The sequence below is a fragment of the Cydia splendana genome, chromosome 20 (assembly GCF_910591565.1).
Source record: "Cydia splendana chromosome 20, ilCydSple1.2, whole genome shotgun sequence".
Lineage (NCBI taxonomy): Eukaryota > Metazoa > Arthropoda > Insecta > Lepidoptera > Tortricidae > Cydia > Cydia splendana.
In genome coordinates, this window is record NC_085979.1 from 12549982 (window position 1) to 12574086 (window position 24105).

The 24105-nt window shown below is 36.9% G+C and overlaps 1 protein-coding gene across 1 annotated transcript in view; it reads left to right on the top strand.

Annotated features, from left to right (window-relative positions):
- The first annotated feature begins 14295 nt into the window (after nt 1-14295).
- LOC134800558 (agrin) overlaps nt 14296-24105 on the top strand; it is a 96832-nt gene continuing 87022 nt past the window's right edge. The window contains exon 1 of the mRNA XM_063773046.1: nt 14296-14782. The gene's annotated coding sequence lies outside the window, so the exon portion shown is untranslated. The remainder of the gene's footprint in view (nt 14783-24105) is intronic.

Below are 24105 nucleotides of genomic sequence, written 5' to 3' on the forward strand. Positions count from 1 at the left end.
ATGTCACCGTATTTAAGAATGATTTCGCTTAATATTTAGTTTTTTCTTCGCAAGTGTGATGAAAAACATTGTGTGTAACTCCGGGGGTAAGAATATTTCACTTACCCCCCACGTTGCACAATGTACTATTATTTATGTCAAACCAAACCAGTTAATTACATAGAAGACATGTTTTTATAATTCTTATTAACCAAAAACTCAATTAAAACAACTGCGGCTTTCTAGCACAGAAGGGTCATTATGCTACAAGTGCAATAGTAAAATAATAAAATATTGCAGATGAAGCATAAGGATCCTTCTCTGACGGAAAGCCACAACTAATCAATTAGTGATTACTATTTCGTGAAGCTGACGCTTAACGGCCTGATTCTAATTTTAATATAGGTACATCAAAAAGTAGATCTAGATACGATATGGATCCGATCCACATCGTAAACAGGACTAATTTTTGACGTGTATTAATATTAAAATCAGGCCGTAAGCGCAAAACAGATATATTATATTTTGCACTCCTACATAATTGATAAATTATGTTGTAGTTGCCACAACAGTAAGTAGAGAGTGTATTTTAGGAAAAGTATATGCTGATGGTTTGTACTCCACTGTAGTGTTTGTATGAATTTAAAAAAATCTAGGAGCCACGCCATCTATCAAGTAATAATGACACTACCAATAGTACCAAGTTGTTTGCGAGGCGAAACGCTCTGCTAGGGTATAGAATGAATTTAGTACACGGTGTGGAACTGTTGTGTGCTTGGAGTTACCATTACCTGCCACTAGATGTCGCTATCAATCTAAATCTATACAGATTATAATTGATGATTATAAATGATGGGATGCCACATGTGTAGACACCCTAGCGCCGTCCCATCTAGTCGCCACGTCTCAGAGAGCTGGGGACGCGGCGGCAGCGGCTGAAACCCTAAAACGCCGCAAATATGCTGGTCTTACAAACAACCACATATTTGCGGCGTTCGCGGTAGAGACCCTGGGGCCGTGGTGTCGTGACGCTCACAATCTTTTTAAGGGCCTAAAAAAAAGACTATTGGAAACCACGGGTGACCCTAGGGCTGGCTCATTCCTAGGCCAAAGAATAGGCATAGCTATTCAGCGTGGGAATGTAGCCAGCCTTATGGGCACCCTTCCACAAGGGACAGATCTGGGGGACCTAAGGTAGGTGGGTAAGTTTTATTTATTTATTTTATTAGTTTTAGTTTTAATTTATTTAGTTTATACATAATTTTAATAATAGTTTGTATAAGTTTTGTTATATTGTACTTAAATGTTCATGTCTTTCATATTAGGTAATTAAACGTGTATTAATGTACCTACATATTTACAATATTAATAAAACTTTATATTACGTCAATGATGGGATAGAAATGAGAATTCTAGAATAATTTATAGTCTAAAATTTCATTTTAGACACTGGGTATTGTCGCTGACTGTATTTTTACCGATATAAGTGTGTGTCTGGGGACACCCGAGGTACACGTATTGCTTTAGGTAGGTAGATAGAAGCTTATATTAAGACTTACAAGCTTGAATTTTCTTTCTTTAGCCACATATCAATAATCTGAGTCTGTTCGGAAAGAGAAGAGTCGTGGAATGTAGGTATTGGGTCCCATACATTCCATGACTCTTCTCTTTCCAAACAGACTTGACTTTTTATTATCCCTACTAATATTTTAATATTATGAATGCGAAAGTAACACTAGTCTAGTTGTATGTCTGTCTGTTATCTCTTCATGCTAAGGACGAAAGTGGACGACCGCGAGTAAACGCTTTTCCATTCATATTTTCTGCATTAACATTATAGAAAATATTTTTACACAATTTGATAATTATTAACACATTATATCGTACAATATCATGAGAAACATAGGTACATAACATATGTATATTATGGCTTAAGAACTAGCACGAGATCCAAAACTAGTGTCACAAATATTAACACCATATCACACCAGCTACAGAGAAAACATCAACACAACAAACAAATGTAATACCTATCTAAGCATTACAATATAAGGGAGTAATAAACTTTATATATAAAGATAAACATTAAACTTCACAAATGAAACAAACTTAAAAGGATTAAGTTCGATTTACTCCCCAAAATAGTTTGTTTCGCGTGGCGAAAGTTCCAGTCGCATTTTTCCCCAATTTATATTTTTCCCCATAACTCTATGTTTTACCCTTTCATTTATTTTCATACTACTAAATTTTATTAAGGGGCCCACTGATTAACAGTCCGCCGGACGGTATCGGCCTGTCAGTTGTTCGGAACTGTCAAAATTTTGTTCTAACTGACAGGCCGATACCGTCCGGCGGACTGTTAATCAGTGGGCCCCTTTACACGTGTAAGTCCTGACCGCTTTTTTTCCCAAAAGTGTAATGTTTTCACGGTAGTCACTCTTAGTCAATAGGTAGGTTAGATTCGTTAGGTAGCTTTAGATGCCCAATGGCGAGGGGTAGCTTCAGACCAGGCGGTAGAAATTGCCAGGCTTTGCGGCGTGAAAAACGGTTGCCTCCTTCTTTCTTTCTCCGGTCGTTATGTAATTACTGTGGATCGTGACCATCACTGGATAATCTTTATTTAGAGTGAAATAATAGGCCTGTTGCAAGTAACAAAGAATCATGGAAATAATGGTTTCAAAGAAACATATAGCAAACATAGGTATTGAAACATCTAGCAATAAATTCAAACAAAACCAAATTGATTCAATTTTATCCTTACCAAAGAACTCCATTACAATTAAAATTATCGCTTAATAACACAGAAATTTAAGAAGTAGATAATTTCAAACTCTTAGGTATTACTCTCGATAACCATATGAACTGGAAAACACATATATCAAACACTAAAACCAAGATATCACAGTTTTTGTATGGACTCTTTACGCTTCGCAAAACCACTAACTTCAGTACTGCACTAGCCGCCTACTATGCCTTCGCTAATTCATGGTTCAGATATGGAATTTTAACATGGGGGAACAGCACAGATGTGTGTTAACAACTGTATAATTACATGATTATTTAATGTGACTTTGCTGTGTACCAGTTTAGATTAAAATGTTTATTTGGAAACCACTGGTTGATATCTCACTTAAAGCCGAACTTCCGGCTGGCGCCATTTCTGATTGTTGACAGTTCTTATTGGCGCCAATAATGGAAGTTCACTTTTAACAGTCTGTAATATTATTAAGCGACCATTTATAAATCAAATTGTCAAATAATATACTTCTTGCAATATCTGTTGAAAATTGTTCATGATTAAAATGTTGCGACTAGTGATGAACTTCCGGTTGGCGCCCTTTCTGACAGTTGATTGTCAATATAAAAACCCGCCATTGCGCCAACCAGGGCAGTTCATCACTAGTGGTCGAAGAGTGATAATCTATGTGATAATCGAGTTAAAGTGAAATTGTCTTGAATTAAAGGTGTTGTAAAAAGGTTTGCCAAATATAAGAGTAAGTGTTAATTCCATTTCTTTTATTCAAATTACTATACCATTACCTTCCTTCTCCAACTTAATTAATGTGAGGGAGCCTAATGTCTAAAAGCATAGTTACAATAAAATTTACAGTATTTCATAATTAAGGCTCCTCTCCCATGATTAAGACGGTAATAGTGGCACTATCAATCGAACAGAACAGTATTTCAAGTAAATTGTAAGTACGTTTACTACTTATTTGCCTAAATCTCGATTGAGAGAGCTATAGTGTTCAACATGTGCATGACTTGTTTGTCATGCAAAAAAAATGCGTTCGTGTGCTAGTCGGAATCCGAAATTGGGATAGCTGCAAACCTTATTTCATCAAACACGGCATACTCACTCTTCCGTGCCTTTACATCTTGGAGTTATGCATATATGTAAGAAAAAACATACATTTGTTCAAAGAGATACAGAATAAAAGACAAAAATACAAACTTGAATTACCCCAGCCAAAATTAGAAATATGCCGCAAAAGCCCTCATTATGCGGCAGTAAAATATTATAATCACCTCCCAAATTATTTAAAATCAGAAGAAAGTGACACTTCGTATACAAAGAAGTTGAAATCGTTCCTTGCTGAAAAAGCATATTATTCAGTAACCGATTTTCTCACTGACAGTTTTGTTAAATAAGTTAGTTAATAGTAAATAAGTAAGTTTTGATCTCCTAAAATTATAAAGCTAGTTTGTAGTTTTTATTTGTTCTTAATATGTACCTACTTATATTAAGGAAATGTTTGCCATACCCTATTAGGGTCCATGAGCTCGGAGTAAATATCTATGGAGTAGAGACGCGCACTAATTTCTATCTGAAAAATTCTGTCGTTTTTGGCGCGGGGGACGAGGTAACGCACACAAATAATGTTAACACTAATGCATTTTTAGCAGGCGTCGCTACACACGCACACGACAAAATTATCAAACACTAGCAAAAACTATATTCACACAAGTACAAGAACAAACACAGACAACCCTGTCCGTGAACGAGATGGCGTCAGTTCTAAGTAAACCTAGATAGTGCGAGGGACGCGCCGATAATATTGTCGATAAAATTGACAATGAATTTTAATTTCTGATTTTATCAATTATAATAATAATACAATATCAAGTCTTTGTACCAGCATTTTACTAACTTATGATGATTTAGATGTTATTTCTAATAGTTTGTCAATTTGTTTAGGGCGAATCTTGCAAGCTGATATAGAATGATTTTTTATTATCAGTTCATTAGTTAATATTTTACATGTTGGTTTACTTCTGAAAGCAATGCAATATACTATCGAGCATGCAGATCTGATGACAGAGATGGAACGCGGCCATAGGATGTCATTTAAGGGATATTGAGTAGGGGATAATTAGTATATATATCGGCGGTAGATCGTAGAATCGGGCATATCGAGATATTCCTAGGCATATCATGAAACGCCGCCATTTAATAATCTGCCTTTTGCATTTTTTGCCACGGCTAGTGCTGCATTCTATGTGGCATTTGGAGCAGAATGCGTAGGTACTAGGTAGGTACTAAAATCATACGCTACCCAAACACGTACTATAAGTAGGCTGTCAAGCCATTTCAATGGTTATCATTTGCTAAAATTAGGACATCCTACTTATTCCATATGCCTAAATGTTGAGGTTTGAACGGTATGGCTGGTGGTCACTAGTCAGATCATGACATCGAATCGTTTCACGATCTGCTTAGGAATATCACACCTTGAAGTTAGCACGATATGGCTGGTGGTGACTAGGCAGATCATCATCTGCCTAGGAATATCACTCCTTGAGGTTTGTACGATATGGCTGGTGTTCGCTAGGCATCATGACCATCTGTATATTATTCATTGTTTATATCGATTTTACCGATATTGGTTTTTATGGTGTCCCATCACGAATATTGGTACGGTGATACCAGAGTAATAAATTAAAAGTGCCTATTTATGGAAAGTGACAGCCGTAAATACCTTAAATTAATAAAATATTTGACATGTTAAATAAAAATATATAGCTGGTCAAGCAAATCTTGTCAGTAAAAAAGGCGCGAAATTCAAATTTTCTATGGGACGATATCCCTTCCCGCCTACATTTTTCAAATTTGCCGCCTTTTTCTACTGACAAGATCTGCTTGACCAGCTATATGTAGAAACTAAAGGAAAAATTAATTAAATAAAAAAAAAGAGTCTATCGGTAATTTTACGTTATTTAGGGGTTGTGCACAAATCACGCGAGATGTTTTCGACTACTTTTTGATCCCCCGTCCCCCTTTTCTTTATTCTTATAGATCTATTTATTTGATTAAATAGATTAGGTTGATATGAAACTAAGGTGTTATATAAAAATAATGTGTTACATAAATTATAATTATAACAAAAAGCAACGCAAATAGGGCATATTACTGCAATGTTCAGCCGCCAGAGTGTAGCACTAAGCTAGCTAGCAAATTTTCTCTTTTCTCTTTATCGCTCAAATATGCAATAGTGATAGAGAGGTTAGATAACGAAATTTAAATTTTCATGTTCCGCGGCGGACCCCCAGATTGTGATGGATTGTGGTAGTCGCGCCCCCTACGCAGAGTTTCGCATAATATTTCCTATTAGAAATTCTACTCGTACCTAATTAATATTTAGAAAGTCTTCTTTAGAATTACCCTAAAATAGATCTAATATCATATCACTGGTATCACTGTCAGATTGACAATGTTTTTTAGTTATTTGCAAAGTTAATGCACTATTTGATAATATTTAGATGTAATAGTACTTACATATGATAAGAAACGTGTTCTTTTTGTAGACTAGACGTTTCCGATCTCATTTTGCACGAGAAAACGCTGCAATTCGGCATTTTCGGCTCCTATCATTCCGCTTAGACTGACGTTTGCTGAATGGCGTATGACGTGTGGCAACTAGTTTTATATAACCTCCTTGACCGGCGGCCGCGATCTTTTTGCAGAGGGGAACGCCTGTTAATGGCCGCTCCATAGATATTTACTCCGAGTCCATGAGATACCATTATTTTGTAACAACTTGTTTTTACCATGGTGCAATAAACGATATTCTATTCTATTCTATTCTATATGTTAATATAATGATTCTAAAAAATGGCCCAATCTCAGTATAAACTGAAGGATTATTTAATATATTCAATAAAATAAAAGTGCACAATTCTCCAATCGGCCATTTTTACTGAAACGCCAATCAGAAGCGTTCTAAGCAGTGACGTCATCAATCCATAACATATTTCTTAGAGCAACATAGACAACCTCGTTAACCGAAATCCATACGTCCTCACCAAAGAGTTCAAAGGTGCAAAAAAAGTATTATATCGCCACTAAACATTTATTACGTCCAAAAAATATTATTACACGACATAAAGTAGATATCTATTTGTTATTATCTAAATAAAATGCTAAATAATACGATATTTCACCAACAATCTTTTTTAATTATTTGGCTGAATGGAACTATCAATGCCACGTTGGCTGTCGTAACTAGAAAAAATGAAAAATTAAAAAGTGAAACCGGCGCTCGGTAATTTTCACTCAAAATTTACATGTATCTAAATAATTCATCTTAAATTGCAACCGTGTGAGAGTTTTTGTGTAAAATGAGTTATTGTGATACATTTTTGTAATGTATTTATCATCCCTAATTGTAATATATGGTGCTGAATTAACAATATCATTCGGATTCAAGGGAAATTCGTAACTGTAAGTATGTAAACAAACTCTATCACCCTACCACCAACTAATTGATTACGTCACAAATGGCGTGCAAGCGTTTTCGCGCGAGGTTTAAACTAGCTATAATAAAATGCAATTATTTATGTTAAATTTTATGAGTATAGCTGAAATATTGTGTTTTTCGGAACCAATACAAGTATACCGACAATAATAAAAAGGATTTCATAATTTGTCATCAGGCCTATTGACTAGCTAGTCGTAAAGATGGGTGGATTGTATGACGACGATCAGCGTGGTGGTGCACATGGACATCATGGCGAGGGGTAGCTTCAGACCAGGCGACAGCAATCGCCAGGCTTTACGGAGTGGAGGACGCGCGCGTATGTAGCGCACCAACCGTGTTAGATTGAAGTGTGTGTTCCCATCTGAATCAATATGAAATAATTAATATAAGTATAATTTTACTTACCCACTCCCATGAGCAGTGGCGAAAATAAATGCCGGGACAACGCGAGGAAGATGATGACAATGTTAGTTACCGACTTATCGTGCTATGCAAAAAATAAAGTGGATATTTAGGCATACTTAACAAAGTAATTTTGTTGACAACTCGCTAAACAACTCGCTTGATTTAATAATAATTTAAAATTAGTACTCACTTAAATACATGTGTATGTAGAGACTCTTACCTGCAGGCAAACTGTAAATACAGTTTTGCAGGGACCTGTTCAATTAAATGTTCTGTACTGTGTGTTAATAATAATAAATAAATAAAATAATAATAAAACAATCATAGGGATTCAACTAAATAATAATTCCTATTAAAAAACCACCTGGTCACGGGAATTTTTGAACAGGTAATGGCACCGCACGGACAGTACTGAAAGGATGATTTAAATTATTCGTACGGGATTATTATAAATCTTGGTCGCACGTCGCACTACAAATTTACCACGAATGCCCAAAAAGGGAATCCACCGGAGACCCACTGAACTTAGAGTTAGACCAAGAAAAGTCTGCAGCGGTTTTGATAGCCCACGCAGTGCAAGTGTTATTTTAAACGTCAAACTTCTATGAAATTATGACGTATAACATATATTTAACCTTTTCGACGCCGTGTCAAACACAAAAACTGTCACGCGGACGCCACGTCACCGAAGTGTCAAAACTGAAATTGAACTTTATGCATATGCACGTAGGTCTATGTTGCTCTGTAGTCTGTGACCGATTAATCAGTCTTTGGCGTTGAACCTGCGGTGCGGATATATCGGTCATTGGCGTCCAGAAGCTTAATTACACAAACGGGTCTACCGCGAAATACTTAGCAGTAAATAACAGTTGCACTGCATGGGTTATCAAAATCGCTGCAGACTTTTTCTGGTCTAACTCTACCAACGAGTGAAAACACAGCCCATTGGTTGGAAGTTGCAAGGATGATACTAACCCTGTTCAACCAGAAGCCGTTCATGGACAAGCATGCTGACCGCGTCCGCTTGTGCTTGCATCAGCTCCGCACACACGGCCGGCACGCACATTTGGACCGTGAGGTGCAGCGCGTACGCATAGCTGCAGCAGAGGGCCGTCCATGACTACACAAAATAAATTACCTACTGTAAAAATTTCGTGGCAGCTAGCCACTAGCTGGCATCCCTGGAGTAGTCGTGGCAGTGGCAGAGAAAGATATAGCGGGATGACTTGGATGCATTCCAGCGGGATTGGCGGGATCTTGCTCAGCACAGGGAGGACTGGAAAGGGAGAGGGGAGGCCTTTGCCCAGCAGTGAACACACACATAGGCTAATAAAAAAAATCGTACCTATAGCAAGGGCCGCGAAAACCACGACTATAAAGCCGAAGCTCTTTAAAGGTGTACCTAATTTCGGCTCTTCGAGTCACCTAAAAATTAATACTCCTTCTTCCATCACTTAACTAAAATTTTGTGTTTCACTCGGTAGGTAGCAAAGTTTCTTTAACCATCGAGCCTTGGAACCTTCGCAATGCTAAAGTTTCCATTTTCCGAATCTTAAAACGAGGAGGTAAAAAGTAAATAACTTGTCCCCTTGTAAAACAAATAACTATTCAATGATAATAAATTGTCGTTTGACGACCGGTCTGGCCTAGTGGGTAGTGACCCTGCCTATGAAGCCGATGGTCCCGGGTTCGAATCCTGGTAAGGGCATTTATTTGTATGATGATACAGATATTTGTTCCTGAGTCATGGTTATTTTCTATGTATTTAAGTATTTATAATTATATTATATATATCGTTGTCTGAGTACCCACAACACAAGCTTTCTTGAGCTTACCGTGGGACTTAGTCAATTTGTGTAAGAATGTCCCTATAATATTTATTTATTTATTTATTTATTTATTTATAATGATCGGTTTATAAATTTACAAAAGGCGCTGGTGGCCTAGTGGTAATAAGAGAGTGCAACGTTCAATCCGGAGGTCGCGGATTCAAACCCCAGCTCGGACCAATGAGTTTTTCGGAACTTATGTACCTACGAAATATCATTTGATATTTACCAGTCGCTTTTCGGTAAAGGAAAACATCGTGAGGAAATCGGACTAATCCCAACAAGACCTAGTTTACCCTCTGGGTTGGAAGGTCAGATGGTAGTCACTTTCGTAAAAACGAATGTGCCTACGCCAATTCTTGGGGTTAGTTGTCAAGCGGACCCCAGGCTATGAGCCGTGGCAAAATGCTTGGGACGTCCTTATAAATATATTTGTTTTTTGGCAAAAAAATAATTTTTGGTACAAGCTTTTATCGCTGACTGTACTTTTCTTACGACAGACAACTAATACTCATCGAGACAGACGAGACAATTCTAAAAACCCCTAACACAATTAGGTTGCGTTGTTTCATCACGGAGTTCCTATGGCCACCTCCTGTCTCCATCATCAGATCAGTTCGACAGTACCATATTATTGTATTGTCATCAGAACTACATACAGCTGCCAATTTTCATGACGCTACGATCCTTGGAAGATGGTTAAATTAGTTACCTTAGATTCCATTACATAGTTAGTTACATACAGGTCGACCTAATAAAAGCTTGTTAAAAATAAAAATGATTTTACTGACAAACCTCCTCTTCTTTTAGTCTTTTCAGAACGAGCCAGGTAGTAGCAACCCATTTTTGACAGTCGGTAACAAATCCCAATACTATCTGAAAATAAAATCGCTAGGTTATGTGTGTAGATATCATAGACTAGGAATCCCCTAGACGGAGTTTATAGCAATTATTTCATGAAACCGATGCTGCCAAAAATACGAGAGTGCGGGGGACGAGGTGAGCGAGGTCCCGTGCCGTGATTGGTCCGACACGGACGTCACACAAAGACACTTTCGACTCGAAAATGGAGTAAAACTACCGTATTTGTGGCAGAGGGGGTAGAGCTACTATGCTTAGTCTGGAGAATGTCTTGTCTGTGGTAGGTATATAATCGTACATTGCAGTACAAACAGCAAGACTCTTAACTGTCCATCGGTGGACCTTATGTCTTTTGTAATAAGGTTTACGAACTGTCAAATAACAGTGGGCGAGGGTACCTTCAGCATTAATGTTGGAAAGTTCGGAATATACCTACGTTGATGTGTGACGTACCAGACTATCAGTTGTTGATCTAATTTTGTCCAGTAAATCCAGAACTGCCTTATATATCGCTTGTACTTCAAGTAGATCAATATGGTTGTCTCTGAACCTCAGACCTAGATGCTTCAGTTTCACGTAAATGTGATAAAAAACCAAAAACATGACTATCGGTATAATATCTAAAGCCAATGTCGGTATCAGTAATAATAGCTGAAATATGTCCAGGCCTTGGTTTGCACCTGTAGTAATCCACTGATATATAGCGCCGATTATAAACTTGAAGAAGAACGTTAAAAAACTGCATATCCATATAATCTTGCCTAAGTTTTCCACGAAAAATATCTGATGCAACTCTATCTTCACCAACTTCGAATCTAACATAAATTCGTACACCGTGTATCTACTCGCCACCAAAATGAGGAAAGTCACAAAATATTGAACAGCATAAATGACCCATAATTTTTGAACAAGCACAGAACATGCTAAAAACCCGGACATGATTATTCCTGTTATTATTGAAAAGTAAAAGGCGGCCATTTTATAATTATTCATTTGTTTTACAAAGCCAAAATTGAAACCGGTAAAAATTTGGGCTATGGTAAAAAATAGGATTAAGGATCTGGATATCTTTCGAGTCTCCATATTTTCTACAAATACTTCTTTTGCAATCGGTAACATTATGAACACACGACTGAAAAGTAGTTTGAAACGATGGATTATCGACAGAACTGGCTTTTCAATTTATAAATTAAACTGCAATAAATTAAATTCTTATTGACTTTCACAATAACAACATGTCACTTGTAGAACGTATATTGATCAGCAATAAACATCGTCTTGCATTGCCTAAGTACTAACCAGAGATGATTAAATAAGCATTAAATTGAATATTTTCCATAATGTCCATATCCAGGAACGAAAATGGGGACTATGTTTGTATGGAGAAGAGCTATAACGGTAGTTGCAGCCCCTATCCCTCAAACGCCGCCTCAAAGTTCCTATGAGTATTTTGGCCTCCGCACACCCAAGGCTTGGCCGTTTCAATAGCGACCGGAACAAAATGGTACGCTACCAAGTTCGCATATTTGTTATTTTTCAATTTACCAGCGTTTTTGCAGCAGCGCAGTCTTCTACTTTTGTGGTGTGGGTGTGTGGGTGGTATTACTAACGCAAGTGGCGTGATGCCTTGGTATTCGCCCCGCACATCGCAAGCAGATTGAGTCGTGGACCACGACTCGTGATGTCCGTTAGCGTCTACCATCTCCAAAATGCAACGATGGGATTCGCACACCATGCAAGGTGACTATTCTCATAAATATCCCGATTTTAACCTTTAAATATGTGTGTGGTGATCAAACCTCGGTTCATCTCGTTAGTCGGTCAGGATCCTTAGCAGGGTCACACACAGATGACCATAAATATCATAATTTAAGTGACCATGTTAGTTTGAAATTGTATATTTTAAATGAGCGATGGCTGAGATACGCGTCATACTCGTGAACGGGTGCTGTTTGTGGAGACTGGTCTGTTTAAGCTTACACGAGCTATTATACTTAGTAACTTTATTTTTATTAATTAATTACAGTGAGACGCCTCATTCTGCTCTCGTATGCTTCTTTTCTCTTAATGAATGTGTTAATTATACAGGATATTGACTCTTGGAGACCCTATACATCTCTAAGGATAATTTGATAAACTATATAATCTTATAGTTTTGACACCTAGAGACATTTACACCTCTAAATATTATAGATTTTTTTTTGTCTTTTGTATCTGTATTTTTTATGTAATTCGACATTAAGAGACCATATACATCTCTAAGTATTGTAATACGTTAGTTTGAATTGTTAGTTGTATTTTATAAAATTGTTAATGTCTTGTTATTATTTTTGCTTGTATGTAAATTCAATGTTGACGTGTAAAAGTGCCCTTGTAGCCTATTTGCTGAATAAATGTTGATATTTGATATTTGATAAATTAAATCTAAGTAGGTACTCGTAGTCTTAAGTCTAGGTACATAATATTTTAACTAAGTAAAGCTTATAATATAATCTTTTTTCTGGGGCGCAAATTATGTCGCATTGGGCACTCGTATAAGACAGACGTACCATAGTCTAATAAAACATGGTCTTCCATTCCCAGAGTGACACGGGCCTACGTCACAACAACATGGCCGCTATATATAGCGCTATCGCATATTATCATATAGCGCTGTCGCATGATGACGTAGGCCCGTGTCAGTTAGGTGACTTAGAAAAGACGGGAATGGAGTACCAGGCGGAGTATATTATTATACCATGAGACGTACCAAGTTTGCGAGGTGCTGCTGCGCTCGTCAGTTGCGCCGGCGACACCGGCGACTCCGAGGGCGCGGTGACAGCGAGCTCGTTCGCAGACAATTATCAATACAATGTAATATTTACCGTCTATAAACTGCCGTGTACATGCTTCAAACTCTATGTCTTCACAAAACAACTTTGTTGTGGTCTTACCACTTTTACATTGACGAGTATTCGTAAAACCATTAAAATTAAGAGAAGAGCGAAAGTGGACTTGTTGTAGGTATCCTTTCCGCTATGTTTGCTAATACGGCATTTAATGTTTACTTTCAAATAAATTACATAATAATGTACAACCTCAGATGTTCAGTCAGAGTGATTGATCCATCAGAGTCGCGGCTGCGAGCCTCGCCCGATACAGTGAATTTTATAAAAAAAATATCGACCACAAAATATAAATCGGCCCAATAATTAATAGGTAATTTACCTGTAATCGTTTCATAGGTATCATGACAAGAGCACTCTTGTCGGTGGAGAATGCGCCAGTTGTCGTGGTACTCGGCCAGGTTCTTTAGGTCCGCTTGCTCGTAGTTTTCCTCTCCTTACCTATCATTTTGCCTCATCTATTCTCTATGGTCCTCAGTAGGTTTCTCTTCTCTCCAACAATTCACAGCTTTCATGTAACTCAATAGAAACACAAAGCTACTACGTACACCGAAATCAAAACAACGGGCCGGGGCAACAGAAACTAATCGAGCTTTGCGAACTATTCAGTGGAAACTTCATCCAATTTCGCGGCGGGCGGTTCAACTGTTTGGTTAACTTTCATTCAATTAAAGTTAACCAAACTCATATATATGTGTTTAGACTTGGAGGAGGACACGCCTTAGGAATATACTCGTATATTAGAAATAGTACGATGACCGGGATATGGGGTCTGTCAAGTATGCTATTATATACTTCGTTTTATTAGCAATACATAGCACATTTTGATGCTCTAGAATAGTCTAGAAAAAGGCCTTTGTGAGTATCTTATTGCTTTTACCACAAACAATGTAACGTTAAATTGTTTATTAATTAATTGGTGTTCCATTTTTGTCAAATTACGAAATCTGCATTATTTATTTACTTGTGGTTTACCACCACAATTTCGGTTTTTTTCTTAGAATAAAGTTACATACCTATTACCTACATTAAGTTGATGTCATAATTCTGTTCGAAGCGCATATTAAAAAAACGCGAAAAGCACATACTAGTACTAGGATCACATAAAACGCAGAAACTCTGCAAACCCACCAGCAACCTAACCTCGCACACACTCTAAAGATCCTACCAGCAAGGTGTCAAACATCTTGGTCGGCACTCGGCACCCATAGCGCGTCAAAGCGTCAATTCGAAAACGCTTAGAAAACAGCGGGCACTCGGGCTCCTCATTAACCCAGAAAATGGTAGCCGACAGGTGCCGAATGCCCGCAAAGATTTACGATTAGGTGAAATGGCTCATCGAGGAGACATTGGTACCGCGGCTGCACCAGTGAAAGACGAAAGAAACTTGTATGAGAGATATATTAGCCGGGCTGGTGGGTGCGCGGCCAGTGGCTCTAAAACCGCCGTTGAAATCGCACGCCCGTACAACGCGCGGTCGATCTTGCGTTCGAATTTCGAACTTCGAAATTTTTTTTCGTGTGCTGTGGTTTTTCGGAGGCCTGTGTTTTTGGAACAGTTTTGAGTAAGTTTTTGGTTAAATTTTTATGTATATATTTTTTTAGGTTATTAGGAGATTTAGAATTGGGATTAAACCTAGGTCTTCAAGATAATCTAGGTTATGTTACATTTTATCTGCATCAACTGCATGACCATTTTTTAACGAGTTATAGATACAAGATCAAGATTAACAGCAATCTAGTTATTTCAGTCTTGAATACCTGTGCAAGAAAGTTTATATGGATTAAAAGTAAGTTGGAAACTAGTTAAGTTAATACCAAAACGACCTCAATACATACATCAGTACTGTCAGTTACTGCGTTTATTATAGTTACAGTTAAGTATTAATACAAATCTCATTTAAAACATCCGGCTAATAACCTAACAAATTGCATGGAACTTTTATGGCCACTGTGATTAACGACTATGGAATTTAATTAGATTAATTTGTCTTTACATTTAAAAACAAATCATAATTCAGGAACTTGACGAGTGACATGTGATGGGGTTATTTCTATGTTTTATTGTACAAAAACATTTATATCAGAACTTTCTTTTTGGATTTTCTTACTCATAGTATCATCTATCGTTCTCAATCATGATTTTTTTTTCCATAATTATCGATTTGTTCTAAGTATTTCTTTTTAGTACCTATGTTTTTGACGCCCCGAAACTCCGCAAAAAAGTATTTTTTTTTTTGCCTAAATTTTGTCTTGACAAATTTTTTTTTTTACAATAATTTTTGAAATCTCCACTCGACCCTGTCATCACTCCATTCAAAACGAGGAGAGGCCTTTGCCCAGCAGTGGGACACCAAAGTAGGCCAATATATATATATTTTTTTAATCAAACACATTAATATTAAATTAAGTCATTCGCCTAACAAAACATCAGAATATAAGATAACATATTTGCAAAGTGATACCTAATTTGCCATAAGATTCTTGCTCTACACAATTGGATAGCAATAAGTTTTGGCCATCCAACTAGTAGCAAATTAAAGCCTCTGTTCTGTTTGCTATTGCTTACACTGTTTCATAATTTTCCTGTTTTATCTGATTCGCAGTATGTGCATATGGTCTAGTATTTTTTTTACACATGAATGCTAGAATATTCTAAGCGAAAATTTCACGAGCATGATTGTGATTGTGCGTCTGATATTCTTGTTTAATTCATGAGTCGACTGCCGGCTCAAGATAACTACTTATTTATAACTAATGAATAAACTTGTAGAAGATAATCGCTTCCATCTAAACGATCCGAAGAAATGGCAAAAATAGCAAATTAATTTAATATTTTAAGTTATGTCATAATTAAGTCGCTTTTGGGTTTTGGGCCATAAATTTTGTCTACAGCACACACATTTTATTATTGTGACCGAAAGATTTGGCCAAAGGATCTTTTTAGGGTTCCGTACCATTTCATACTATTACTAAGACTCCGCTGTCCGTCTGTCCGTCTGTCCGTCCGTCTGTATGTCACCAGGCTGTATCTCATGAACCGTGATAGACACTTGAAATTTTCACAGATGATGTATTTCCGTTACCGCTATAACAACAAATACTAAAAAGCACGGAACCCTCAGTGGACGAGTCCAATTTGTACTTGTCCGGTTTTTTTTTAAAGGAAAAATGGCGTGCAGGATAGATTCGCACGCTACTGGTAATCCTCCGTAGCTCAGTTGGTAGCAGCGTCGGACCGGTGTTCCGGTAGGTCGCAAGTTCAAGTCTTGGCAGAGGCGGTGAATTTTAACTTCCTGTACAGATGGGATTAAGATATCTAACAGAAATCGTAGGTGCAGTCGCCATTAGGTATTTAAGAGCGGCCGAGATGACCAGTAATATCTGGACACGCACTAACGCCTTGATGATAGAGGCGTGTCCCGATATTTATGAGCACCTTGGACGCTCCGATATATTTGATGGCGACTGTGCAGCAAATTAATGAATCAAGTCACTCCTAATTTCCATAATGTTATTTCAATTATGCTAATACGATGTTATTGCTCTGTGCTAACAGCGCAGCGGGGCACAATATGACGTGCAGCGAAAACTAATTTCTTGCATGCGAAAATAAGGGAGGATTTTTTTTTTTTACATGCTTTAACGTGGTTTAGATTACACACAATAAATTATGGGCTTTAGTGATGTGATAACAGATTATTATTAACGAAAACGGGACTTAATCGTGTATAATTTAGTTTTAATATTATTCCAACAACATTGTCCCAGTGGTCTCGAATATTTACTGGCTAAAGTTGATTAAAAACTATTATTAAATAGTACCTATATTTTTAACTTGATAAAACGGTCTACATGTCTGATATCCGACAATTATACCTTCTGCACAATTTTCCGCTATTAAAAAAATGTGATTGGTCACTAAAAGTTTTGATATTCTAATATAAAATTACTTATTTGATTTGTCAAACATCTTGCGCGGCATTACAATATATGATGTTGTCAATTTGCACTCAGTACGTACGTACTCGAGTCGCTCGCGGCACAATACATGTGGGGTCATTTTTACGACCTAGTCAGGCTTCTACCGGGTGTGGCCTGTAACACGAGAAAATAATTAAAACATAGATTGTACTCCTCAAACGGTGACACTTTTGATCAACAACTTTAAAAAATTATGAAGTATTTAGACTCCCTAGAAGTATTTTTCATACAAAATAAATATTATCTTCAATGGACGCCATCGCCACGCCATATCATTGTAATTGACGTTGCTTGTCACGCCTTAATCATAACAAAATTCGCAATACATTGCGTCTTAGAATAAACTTTAAAGTGTATTAAAAATCAAACCACAAGATATTTTTAAAAGTCGCTGAACAAATGTTGGTCAGTATGAGGAGTACAGCCTACAGGTTAAAGTTTTTGCTCATATTACAGGCCACACCCGGTATAGTTTTTCTAGTTCGTCGGGTCAAACATGGAAACTCCCCTTTTATCAATTTTGGTTAGCACCAATCAGACCTGTCAGAGAGACGAGTATAATATGCTTAGATCACCTTTCGCCAGAATAAGGTTATGAGACAGAGCCACAATAGATATCATGGCTGGATTCAATCCGAACTGTGTCAGAGAATCAAACGGATGACTAGTCATTTGGTAATGGATGAGCTATAGGTAAACTAATTCAATTTAATGATATGGACAGTGAGCTTTTTTTTTATCTGAAGTTTAAACATGTTTTAGTCTTAATCTTCTTAATCTTCGCTAGCGCGAGAAGAAGGCAGTATTTTGTAAGAGCACAAAGCTGTTTAGCTTAGTAACATGATCCATGATCCACGTAACGGTGCGCGACCGATACCAGTGATAGTAACATAATCACAACTGTTGTTATATTAGGGCGTTAACACATTGACGATAATACCGAGTTACAAGCGATCACATAGCGAAGCGACCGCCATGCCACACAACCACGATGGAATCGCTCCATTTTAAATGATTTAAGTATACATTAAAAAAAATTTGGGGTTTGCTTGATTAGGATTGCTACATTTGTGATTGCAAAAAAATCTAATTTAAGTAGGTAGTACCTATATTTTTCGGAACGTCACGTGTTGATTTATATTTGCGTGATGCACCGGAATCTAAATTTCTATATACCTAATAACAAAATTTATTTTTATAAAAATCTGGAGATCGCTCAAAAACGAACGTTCCCCACACGTTCAGACTCCTACATGGGCGACATTACTGCCGACTCCTTTCCTGCGCAAACGCGTATCGGGTATCGACGTCGATTTTGACAATTACGACAGTAATGTAGTCGGGAGTAATGTCGCGCTGCAGTAATGCTGCAGCAATGCTGGTGTTCTGAATCCAAACGGCACCTTAATGATCGCGTCGCAAATCAGTGTGGCAGCGACTTTACTCCATTATTAATTCCATCTCGATATGATTTACAAGTTGTTATTAATATTGTAAATTGTTATTTATGCGATTACACTTTCCTATTAACTGTACCGTCTGCAATAACATAAACAGGGCGTTGCGGAAATTATAGATCAGTTGGACAGACTTGTAGCTTGTACAGTCCTAGATTTTTTATACTTTTTAATCGTATTTTTTAAGTCCTTGTATTCTGTTATAGGTAATGAAAGATTTCTTTTTGTAGTAACTGCTGCTTTCTAACAGTTAGAAAGCAAGTTAGTTACTAACCTAACCTATTCTTTAGTATAAATCACACAAATCTCCGCCGTCTTCTTCTTACTGTACCTATAATGAAAAAAATATATATAAGTATGTTACCTACTTCCAATCTCTATAACATAACTAAAATTTTTAACTTAAAAAGAAGTTCAACATCACGGTTCATGAGATACGGCCTGGTGACAGATAGATAGACAGACAGACAGACGGACAGCGGAGTCTTAAGTAATAGGGTCCCGTTTTTACCCTTTGGGTATGGAACCCTAACAAATCCGACTTCTCAAAGGATAAAATTAAATAAGTATTATCGCTTTTATATGAGCTTTTATTGTTAAAATCGTCTTAAAGTAAGTTGGCAACAAAACCTATTCAAAGTTAAATTATTTTAGAAACTTTCAAATTCACTTTCAGATACTGATTGTATAAAAATCGCTATTCATTCATTCATCATTCATTGGTGTAAGCACCAGCCACCTTAGATACACGGGCACTGGGTATACAATGACCCTAATCCCACTATTGGGGTCAAATGACCCGTAATTGCTCACATTGGCTCGTTAAGATTTAATTTAAATGGTTATTGGTCCCAATCGGACTGATCGAAAGTGACAGTTATTAGCAGTGAGTATTGACACTTTCACGCGTTTTTTGGGCGTGTGTATTTGGGAACTTTTTTTGGTGTAGACGGAGCGAATGCACGAATGGATTGACTTTTTATATGCGATCTAATGTAATCATGCTTATTGGATATTGCTTTGAATTAAAAGTTTTATTGCCTGATCTAGGCGATTATATTTTCCTGAGGTGCTGTGTTATTTACGAAATGGTTTTACACACCGATGAAATTTATATAGACGCAGCACTTAGATTTTTGTATTCAAACTTCAAAATGGTCCTCATGTTTGACACTTAATCCAATGACCTTTTATTTATGTAGACGTGTGACGTTCATACTTGACAAAACTAAAATTTGATCCAACGATTTTGACAACTTGACAGGTTGGCGTCACCCATACGACTAACTAAATATAGGTTCCGGAACCTATATTTAATGGCTCACGATCGTGCGCCTGGTACCATAACTACCTCAATTTACTGACATCTATGACTTAATCTGACATGCATCACTGATCGTTATTAGTCTTATTAGGGTATACAAACCGGTTTTTAATTGTATGGAAAAATCGGTTAATATTCGCATTCCCTAATCGTAATCCCTTCTCCATACACCCGAAACTTTAAATAATAATACACAATTCCCGCTATTATAAAAAAGTTGTGATTGGTAACTAAAAGTTTTGATTGACTAAAATCAAATTATATATGTCAAAATCTTGCGCGGCATTACAATATTTGACACAATTAAGTCGCGGCACAGGTAGAGTTGGGGTGATTTTTGAGCTCTAGTCCGATTTATTAAATATAGTTATCTAGTTCGTTGGTTTCACAAGTTAGTTTATTCATGTGCATTCCAGTACTCTCTATAGTCGGTTTTATCCAGAACCAATCAAACCCACTTATCGCGAGAAACGTGCCGATAAACAGCTGTAGGGGTAAGTACCTGGCGTCTTTCCTGTCGACAATACATAAGTTAACTTTTTAGGTACATTTTACTGAAGCTTTAAATATACAGCTTTTAAGAAGTAGGAGGTTGGAACATGCCTGTAAGGGTCAGGCAAGAACATTTGCCTTTAAACTCCATTTATTTTATGACGTCTACAGGAAAGTCGCATAACCTCAACCTCAGACTACATAAGTTTTTGATCCATGTACCGAAATTTTGAAATCCTGAGATATAAATTATCGAAATACTACCTCTATCGACATGCCCTACTCTATATACTGCAACCTACCAAGTACCCAACCCGACAATTGAACTTTAAGTATCATCTTCAATTTGACAGTTTTTCATCGATCAATTTCACCGATTAATTGCAGTAAAAACCGACCACTTTTTGCGCGAGGTCACTGCCCGAAGTAAAACAAAGCCATCCTTACTGTTAACTGATAGTTCGTACTTGAACCTTATTGCTAAGACTTACGGTTCATCGATGGTAAATTAATGCTACTGTTAATAACAGCAACACAATTGGCTGATCATTGGTAGGTTTTATATCGTTGCAATAAAGTTTAAGTTCAGTTAGTGTTAACGATAGTACTGCTACTTGAGAAGACGTTCCGTAACAGCTGGTTGCTCGTCTAGTATAACTTGATCTTCAGATCCATATTAACTATGCGTTACAGGAGATTACAAAAACATTGGTCGGATTGGAGCAGAGCTTGCATTGTGAATATATCAAGAAGACTGGTTATTGTCTCTGTTCATTCATTACTCATTAAGATCCATCTTCACCGTAGTGGCTTCATGTCGAATACAGTTTTTCTGTGTCTTTGCCATAACAAGAACGAGAGAGATGGACATATCCATTGAAATTCCCTTCCATATTTCAAAAAGCTCAAAATGGGTTTGTAATAATCTACATGTACCTTGTCTTTGCTAGCTTTGTTTTATGTATAGGTGTTATGTATCTGTGATAACTCGTACTAAACAGAATGATACGACCATGCGATGGACTTTGAAAAATGTCTATAGATTTGGCAATATTCAAGTTCGCCGCTTCAGAACGATATCAACCGATCGTGAGTTTGATTATATTATACACTTTAAAAAATACTTGATATTTTTCGAACAGTCAGTCATCCGCCATCAAACAGTAAACCGTAAATAATACTTCTAAACAATAAAATCAAATTAGACAAAGACTATTATGGGGCACACGTTTCATATTCCGTTGCAACTCTTAAACTAAGAAACATATTGACTTTCGTACAGTCGGCATCGGATTCTAACCGTCAGTATGTTAAACCTGATATTATTTATGAGAAAATGCCTCTTGCAAAAATATGGTAGACTTATTATCATAATTGTAAAAAAGACAAAGTACGAAACAAAGAACCAATCACATCGCCGCGTCAAATTTTGTCGAATCTGTTGTTGGAATTTTTTCGAAATGGCGGAACGGAATTCGCGAGCTGTACAGCTCACACGTCCGCTAGTTTATCATGGTTTTAAAGTTGATTTATCTATAGAACACCTCAGCAGAAACTAGCCACTATCTTTAAGGGTGACTCACGCTAGACCGGGCCGGGGTGTGGCCGGAGCTTCCGGCGCTTCTTTTTCTACGGAAAGCACTACGTGATCACCGATCAGCCGTCATAAAAAATGACAGTCATGTCGGACGCCTCGGCCCGGTCTAGCGTGAGTTATATTGTGAAAAGTGACCTTAGTCTCCACGAAACTATGCTAATTTTGATGTTACCTGTACTTTTACAGCCTTATTGATTTAACATCGCCAGTTTAAACTAAATACGTGATTTAACAGGTAACTGTTGTTTTATGCTTTTATGTGTCTGCAAACGTTTACGTGACTTATTAGGTTTTTAACCTCCATAGTTAGGTTAAGGTTTTTTATTTTTTAAATCTTTATTTCACATAAGAAATACAAACGTAAAAAGGCGAACTTAATGCCATAAGGCATTCTCTACCAGTCAACCTTTAGGCGTAAACAGAACAAGGGAGGACAGAGGGTAGGTTACATCCGGATCGGATTCGAAAAATCGTGGACGATCTCAATGTGATTAGTTTTATTTTTTCCTTTTACTAAATAGCTTAGGAAGTGCATGATCAATTTATCATATTATAAATTGATCATGCATCAATTGATAAATTTGTGTTGTATACATATATTACATAAGTATAAATGTAAATAAAATTTGGCCCCTTCAAAGTGACATCCGATTTTTATAAATCTGTAAGTAGTTTTATAGAGTTAGACCAAGAGATGTCTGCAACGATTTTGATAGAACACGAAGTGCAAGTGTTATTTACGTCATAATTTCATAGAAATTGAACGTTTAAAATAACACTTGCACTGCGTGTGCTATCAAAATCGTTGCAGACTTCTCTTGGTTCAACTCTACTACTTACCTATATGTATATGATTCTTACAAGTTTGAAATTTTTCACAAAACACAAACTAAGATTTCTACTGCAATAAAATTGCTATTCTGCACCTCGATCCTCCATATTTACAATTTCGCTCTCTACTAAAACACATGTACAAATTGATCGTCAAACATTGTCACCCTACACATCTACCATAACTACATACGAAAACTCATTTAAAATTCAACCTTATGTGTGTAGGCAAAAGATTTAAAGTACAATGGTTTTTTTAATGGAGTGATCACGTTTTTAACGTATTGTGACCCCACACGTGGCCCAAAAGCACACAGTCTTGACCCAGTTCGGTAGGGCCCTTTGTCAGTAGTGTTTACTAATCTATTAGATGTAATAGAATAGGTTTATTTAAATATTGGCCAAGTGCGAGTTGGCTTAGATTAAAAATTGTATTGATGTCATACCTAATAGGGCCGTATAATATTATACACTCATCCGGATGCAAAAAAAAGTTTAATTAATAATTTTGAAATTACTTAAAGTGCTGTAATCCAGTAGGGCTCATATCGGGGCCATATAGGGTCTATCAATTTTTTGAATTTTTTTTATGCTAAGTAATCTTAAATATATTGTAATCTCATGAATTATTTGACCCTTATGACACAAGGTATGATATTTACCTCTAAACACTCAAGATTCCAGTTTTCTTGAGAATCGACTTCAATTTTGGAATTTTTCGTTTACTCATTTATCAATATAAGCACAAAAACTAAACAACCCCTTGTAAAACAAATAACTTATATTTGATGTACCTCCCCTATGTTCGCACAGTTTTTGCAAGTATGAACGACTCTCATAGCATTACCGACACCATCTTAACCTGTACAACATTAAAGTTATCGTAATTTTTACGAGACGTATAAAGGCGTGCATTAAAATGTACATTTCCCGAAGATAATCTAAACTTTATAGATGAGATTAATACGCGCTAATGCTGGCGCCAAGACGTGTACCTATTAGTTACGTACCATAAACTTGGAGGTGAAATATACACAGTGGCTAAAAATAACTGCATTCCCGTTGCCAGGGAGATTTTGGGATTATACTGAGCAACTTTTACTATGATACCAACCCCGAAATCGCGAACCTTTGACATTCATAAATTCATTGTAATTAACGGTCCTAAAGATTAGAATAATGATTTTAGTTTTTCTTTTCCAT